Source organism: Aulonocara stuartgranti (assembly GCF_965226115.1).
Source record: "Aulonocara stuartgranti genome assembly, chromosome: 17".
In the NCBI taxonomy this organism is placed as follows: domain Eukaryota; kingdom Metazoa; phylum Chordata; class Actinopteri; order Cichliformes; family Cichlidae; genus Aulonocara; species Aulonocara stuartgranti.
In genome coordinates, this window is record NC_138953.1 from 33,356,382 (window position 1) to 33,364,325 (window position 7,944).

At 36.2% G+C, this 7,944-nt stretch overlaps 1 long non-coding RNA gene across 1 annotated transcript; it reads left to right on the top strand.

The window, feature by feature from the left end:
- Positions 1 to 4,601: 4,601 nt before the first annotated feature.
- Positions 4,602 to 7,608, top strand: LOC309692231. The gene is made up of 4 exons (XR_014272254.1): positions 4,602 to 5,292; positions 5,650 to 5,797; positions 6,169 to 6,254; positions 6,859 to 7,608. It is a non-coding gene; the product is annotated as an uncharacterized lncRNA (long non-coding RNA).
- Positions 7,609 to 7,944: the final 336 nt, after the last annotated feature.

The following is a 7,944-nucleotide window of genomic DNA, read 5'->3' on the forward strand; positions in this document are numbered from 1 at the left end:
CTGCTTGTGACCGAAGCAATCACAAGGAGGTTTTTAGTGCAACGCTGTCTTTGTGACTGAATGAAATGAAACGAACTAACAAAGCATTTAAGGTAGAAAAGAAATAAGGACTTAGTTAAGATTGAAGTGAGGGCTGAAAGGAGAAGAATCAGAAGAAGAAAGATAGAAAAAATGTATCAGGGCAACAAGGACATTAACAGGCCAAAGCATGAGAGAGCAGCAGTGATGGGTGTAGACCACCCATCTGGACTGGCTCAGCGCCTGGGCTGGCCCGGGTTAGCCCACAGGACTGGATGTATGCATGAGTGAAGAAACAGAGGTCCTATGCAATAATTCAAAGAGATGAATCAAGGCATCGGAAATATTAAACATATAAATGAAAACAGACATATTTCCTGCATTGACTCTGTGAACCTGGAATAACCGAGAGTCCCTTAAACTAGAATTAAACTTCACAACTATGAAATAAAATAATAGTAAGCATGTAGTTGAATCATCTTTCAGTTAGCAGGCATAAAAGAAAGAAAAAATTGTGTATTTTTTGCACTGGGGGAAAGAAAAGTAACAGTTTATTTTACCATTTCTGTCATTTTTGTACACCATAAAATGGTTAATTAAAGAGTCATGTACATAATTAGAACACATTTTCTGTTTATGATGTGAGTATAGACTTCGAATTCATCATTTAAAAGTTGTTACGTTGAGTCAAACACAGGCTGAGGGTAAAGACTAAAGTTTTATATGTGCATTTCCTGATTAGATCTGTGCATAAAAATTCTAATTATCAAATATCAACTAATTCAGGCTTTTTTATGGCCAGACCAATTGTGCAGCTTTTTGGCTTCTTCATTATGCTCAACAGAGTCAGATTTACACAGTATACTGTAAATAAAATTAGCTAATCAAATAAAGCCTCGGTTTTAAATCCTGTTTTCTCTAAGACAGTTATCCTCACAGAGACAACAGTTTCCTTGTCTCTCATATTTAAATCAGTCCGTCCAAAGCAGGACTACACACAGGTAAAGTACTGTAATTTTATCTTTTTTTTGTACATTTCATGACCGCAAATACTAAACTGAAATTGGATTTTCTACTCACTAACAAAGCTATGAGTGAAAGGGAGAAGTTCTCCTTACACCCAAACTGAGACACACAGTTTAATGACAATGAAAAAAAACTGTCAAAATTTTAAATATGTAACAGTGATGCTATTACAACGCTAGCACAGAGTCAATATTAAAAGTTTCCTTGTAATTACAAACCTGGTTTAATGCATACTCACAGATACAGATGAGCTCAAATTGACATATAATTATTTTTATAAACCAAAATAGAATATAGTTGTTGTTTCTTTCAAATTGCTTATGAGTAAAAGTATTTTTTCTTCTTCTTTTTTCTGCATTATTTAGTGATGAAATTGCTATCTTTGTGATATTTTTCCCACAGAGGTATTTTCCCTGACCCTTTCTGATATAAAAGAGCTCTAAGACACTAATAGGATTAGACAAGAATGACCCTCTAAATGCTTCACATTCATTTCTTCAGTGTTTCACACTGAAAATAACTAACTAACTCCAGCTTGTGCAACACACACACACACACACACACACACACACACACACACACACACACACACACACACACACACACCACCACCACCACCACCGCCACCACCACCACCACCTGTCCAGCTTGCCCCTGATCTCCTCCTGCACCAACTGTTCTTACAACACCACAGATCAAGCCATTCATTAGACTGTCCCAATAATTGACACAAAGAAGAAAGCACAGACCACTTCTGGTTAAAACATATCATAATCCCTCTAGGTGGGGTGGGAGGGGAGTTTTAAGGCCACCAAGAAAGCTATTCATAGCATCCAGAAACATGTAGAGACCTCCGGGAAAGACATTATGAGGTGTTGGTTGAGACTTGGTATGACACCCCTGGGAAGAATGGTGATTAAAAATGAAGAGGATCAACTGCACTCTAAGACTTTTACAACCTGTTATTAGGTGTTAAAATACCGACTAATGTGTTAATGATGCTGCAAGAATACTAGCAAGTACGTGAAGATGTTGCACTTGAGGAGAAATGTCTTGTGCTCCCTGTAAATCTGTGCCAGCAAACCTGTAAGCATTCCAGTGTCGACAACCCAAAGTTCAAAGGGCAGAATGACAAGAGCTTCAAGAAAAATTCAACATTTTTGAAAATTATTTGTTTTGTTCACAACTTTTTTCAATTTTAAAGTTTTAAATTGTGAATTTACTTTAGCAATCTTGATCTTTATCTAGTGGTTTTAGTTTGATTGTAGGTTTTGAAGTGCTGTGAGTTACTCACTAATTTATTTCATTAATCAAACCCATTGAGTCTGCATGCATAATCATATTGATTTACATATCTGTTTCACACAAAGATTAAAAAATATAATTTAATTCAAAATTTTTTCTTTAAGCCTCACATATTTGAACGGTTTGTGTTGAAGTGATTAGGTATTGTGTGAATCAAGCAGTAAAGTGATCAGTGACATGGTAAAAAGCCACTGTTTTCAGTGTATTAAGAGACAGTAACTGCTAGTAATTATCTTAAGAGCATGAACCACATCAAGCCATTTTCTCCCCTGTGCCACTCTTATCTATCTCCATTTCTTTACTTTTATGGTGTTGTTTCCCGTGACAATGAGTGGGTTCATGTCCTCTGGCAGTCTCTGTGACTGCAGTCCTTCAGGCATTTCTGACCTAATGAAGTGAATTTGTGAATTGAAGCCTAAGCTAGATTTTTTTTTGATTAGTATATGTTCATATAACTTTCTAACAACTAATTGTAATTGTTGTTCCATTAGAATAATATGATACCAATATTGTCATAAAGTGAAAAAGTCCCTTTTGATAGGGCTGAGTACTTTGGCTAACACTCTGTAATTATTTGGGATATGAAGAGACTTATTTATGTAATTTTGAACACCCAAGATGTTTAGCATTATTTGTTGATATGAGTTTGAGCTCTTTAAAAGCATTTTAAAATGTTGTAAATGAGTGGCAGGTCTGGACATTCCTGGTGTGATACTGGAAAGTCCAGGGAAGGAAGGAAGGAAGGATAGATAGATGGATAGATGGATGGATGGATGGATGGATGGATGGATGGATGGATGGATGTTCAACATAACTGAAAACATTAACATGTAATCTTTAATCAGATCTAAAAATAAAATAGGGAATGTCTGGGTTTATAATAGAATAAGACTTCTCAGCATATTTTTAAAATGATCAAAGTTCTAAATCAACGTAATTACATTCAGTAATGTAATGTTCAGTGTAAAAGATTTAAACAGAGTAATGCTTAATGCTTAATCTATTATTGGCTACTTCTGATGTAGAATTGGAACTCTCAAGAAACTATTTTTGTAATCATATCTATAACATTACTTCATATTTCAAGCTTTCAAAACATAAAGGTTATCATAGCAGCATCCAACAGGATTGAACTGCAACATACTAAAATAACCTCAAAAAATTTATCTGCGGTGAGAAAATTCAGTAGGAAACCATTGGACATGTGAAATTTAAAATTTACTTGTGACGTTTCTTCTGAGCTTTAGTCAGTTTTACATTATTGATCAATGTTTACATCTTACAATAAAGAATGTTCCTAAGCTTCAGTCATCATTTCCTTGGATCCATGTGCTTTCTTCTTGTTTCTAGGAATTCAGATGACTCTATAGGCTTTCATAAAAACTGGAAAACAATTTCAAATAACTTTTTTTAAGTATAAACAGAAAGACTTAATGGTATATTTGGTATATAAAAGTACAGTTTTTAATTCTTATGATCTCATTTAAATTAATGGAATCATAATTGTTACATGAATAATGTTCTCTATACCTGCAACCACTGGGTCCACGTATGCCCTCTTTTATCACTGGGCTGCACTTCCTCTAATACTGATGCCATCCTAGTTGAAACCTAAGTACCTAATACAGCCATTCATCCAACCATTCAACTCTGGGCATCAGTGGGGCCCCCACATAGTCTATAACCTTTATAAGATTAATGCAATGGATTGAGCAGGTGTCTGCCAAAATTCCATTCCCATTTAAACCTTCCAGCCCATACCCACAGCCTAATCCTATTAGGCCCAATTGAGTGAAGTCCACAGTCTTTTTCAGTTAAACTAAGTTCATGCACTAATAGGATTCAAAAGGGGGCAAAAAAGGTACAACGAAGAGAGCAGCAGTGTTAGTGTGTGGCTGGGGAAGTGGACAGTATTGGGACCAGTAGGGGCTTCCTGCTGAGTTTGGGGATATGTGGGAGCGAGGAAACAAGCCAGAGGTCTCCCTCAAGGTGGACAAGCAAGAACAGCTGGCGTCTCTCTCTTGCATGTTTGTGTATGTATGCGCTCCATGGATAATAAATGGTGTGATTTATAAGTGAACAGTTTAATTGATGAAAGATGATTGGAGGAAGATTATCACATTTATCTGCATGTATGTGATCTGTATATATACATACATGATTTAACTACACTGAAAAAAAGGGACTGGCCATCTCTTGGATTTATGTAAGCATCTTGCATGTATTTAACACAATTGCCTAATGTTTTAAAGTTAAATGTAACTATATAGTGTAAAAACTACATGATATGCAGAAAGGGTGTATTAAATTGTTCATATCATGTTCAGGTGAAGTAAGTTAATAAGATAGCAACGTTAAATCTCGTGAAACCACGCGTGATTTCATCTCGCGGGCTTTGGATCGTGGTTTAAAAAAGGCATCCATCTCAGTCAAGTCGAGCAGCCAACTCTACGTTTTTGGTATGTCTTGATTTTTTGAATTAATATTTACCATATTTCAGACAAATGTAGTTAAACGTCTAGAGTGTCGCCATGTAACATGCTAAAAAAGAGCCGTTAGCTTATTTGCTGTTTTATCTGTTGTCAAAGAATTGGCGCTTTTTCATTTGAATTTGTCTTTGGCACAAGAGCCGTAATATCACATTAAACCTAATTACGAGGCACTCATAACATAATTTGGTTTTCTGTGTGAATAGATTTGCCAACTGACTCTTCAGTTACATTGTGTATTTACTGCACCGTGGTGTTAGTGAGATTTTGGACATTGAACAGCTTTAGCTAATATCATCAGCGGCATTATGCTAGCTTACATCCCTACCCCTCCTGCCCTCACCTGCTGTCCTTTTGTTTTTGTTTTTGTTTTTTTTGCTGCACATTGAGAGACGACCTCTATTCTGCATTTCACCAGGAGTCAGCTGATGGATTGTGGGTTCAAGGTGTTATGGTAAGAAAGTATATTCTATTTTCGTTTCTGTAACTTAATTATAATGGGTTTTTTATAATTATTAGGTGCATGCATACTCACCCTATTAATACAACTGAGAAATCCAAAATCTGCCATAGGTTTATCTTATACCTGTATGTATTGCCAGAAAGGTGATTACTGGACTCGCATTAATGCACACTTGAACTGAAATGAGGTTGTAACTTGTGGGTTGTTGGGTTGCAAATCAGAAACAAACATCTTTGGATTTTTTTAATCCCATAAGATCTGGAAACACAGTTTTTATTCAACAAAACATTACTGATTAACCAAGCACAGTGCCTGCTGTTATTTCAAAATAATTTTATGTCATTTCAGATGAAATGCAGCATTCCAGTGCATCCCAACCATGCCTTTACAGGTTTCTGACGGAGCTGAGTTTCTCTCTGACAGTCTGCTGAAAGTGTTTGCAAAGTGATCGGGGGAACAGGGCACAAAGCTAATGGATGTAGCTGCCATTATGACAGTAAGAACTTTAAAATTCTTTAACTACAAAGTGTATATGTATTGCATTAGGTCAGTAAAAGATTTTTATGCTACATCCATTGAAACCGTCAACTATTACCTGTGAGTACTGATTCCACTAAAAGGATGCCATAATTTTCGTCATGCATTTACTGGCCCACTGAGAAAAATTTATCTTTTTAAAAAAATAAATGTTCTGGAAACGATATATCCATAAAGTTGATGTCAAACAGGAACTTTTGATATTGCTTTGTAGATGCTGGTGTTGCATGTTGACTGGTTTAAAAAGTCAAGAGTTTTTGTCTGGGATCATTTTCTTCTGTGCTACTGAAAAGTTCACAAATCTCTGTTTTCTTTGTTATAATACTTTAGGATGACATTAATGCTCGGAGTCCCTCATCAAAGTGCTCCGCATCTGTGTGAAAGACAATTGCAACATCTTGGTGCAGGAGTTCATGGTGAGTGTTTTATGAGTAGATTGTGGCTTTGCAACATTTAAAAATGCATTTAGTTATCCACTTGATCCTCATTGGACTGGTTAGGACCAGTAGTCCTCTTTAATAATTTGAAGTTCACATGAGGCCTGGTAGTGAACTCGGCCGCCGGCCCTTGAGGCCCCACCCCCACCCCTGTATTAGGGGTCACATCAGTGTGAAAAAACTTTAAATTTGTCATTCTAATGAACAAAGAAAAATCCCCCCAATATTTACATTAGCTTTTGTTTGAAAAAAAAAAAAAAAAAGACCAACTGACCAACAGCTAACCAAATTGTGGGGCTGAAAGTCTAAATTCTAACATCTTCTGAGTGACATAACCTGGATTTCTGATGGGCCGGTGTCTTTCTAACAAAAACTAATGTAAAGCATTTGAAATTATTATGTTTTTCACCCTCTCTTAGAAACTCTGTTAGACCATGAATGGTAGCATGGCAGGCCACTCTTTGGCTATAGCTATTTACTATGTTGCTTGCATTGGTTTAAATTACTCTAACATTAGAACTGGTAGATTCAAAAGAGATGAGTTTAAAAAGGAATCTTAAAGAAATGTTTTGTGTTTAACCAGGACTTGACTGAGGCCACTGCACAGATTGAGAAAACCACAATGAACATCTGTCTCCAGAGATGCGCCAGGCAATGACTTTTCTGATGTTGTTCTTCAAGATCTGGATAACGTGACCTTTGCAGTAGCCATGCTGTTTGGACCTTTTTTATTCCTTCAACATGAGTTACCCATCACAACTCTGCTACACTTTTGAGGTGATTCAAAGGGTGGTAATGGAGTTGGATGCAACTCAGCTCTCAAGAAAAGCTCACAACTAAGACAAAACTGCTCCTGCAACGAAGCTCACTGTTATGCATGTGAGGTGACCAGCTCTAGGTGAGAGGACATTTAAATCTCACACTTGTTCTGCTGCATTTTTGAAGCTCAATTCCAGGAACGGATCGCAGGGTTCATTTTTATATACTCTGCAACTGCCATGAGGACAAGCCGTTTTTTTTGTTGTTTGTTTTTCCTTTTGCTCTGTACAAGTTCTGTTTGTCTGTTTGGCAGCATTTTTAAATTTGTCTTTGTATTTTTTCTTTCTTTTACTAGTGAAGAGATGTAGCGTGAACAGTTATACAGTCTAAATATCCCATATGGGTCGTGTGAAATGGTATTTTCAGTTTCATTCAGTTGAAGTAAAGAACGTTGAATATTTCTAAGTGTGCTGTTTTGAACCAAGATGTCACAGTATGATCAGTGCTGTAATTTTTGACAGTCACTGTATCAATGTTATTTTTGCGTCTCTTGAATAAAGGTTTTGACCTGCAAGTGCTAATTTCTTTAGTTATTGGGGTAAAATGGGAGGTGTTAATAGGAAGGTGTTTGCCAGTTCAGTAACCTAATTTAATGTTAATGGAAACTAACATTACCTCAAATTGTTTAGTTATAATTGTTGTTTAACTGAATCTTGATGTCAGAGGCCTTAAATAGAATGTTTTGATTTGTTCTTTCCCAACATTTTTCAAAAGAAAGAGTCTAATTTCTTTGCTGTGATTGATTCCAGAGAACACGGAAGAACTGACATTATTTAACTGTTGATTTATATAGATTCAGTGGAGGAGTAATGTCAGTTTAATTCTTTACCTACTGTCAATGCAGTGAAAT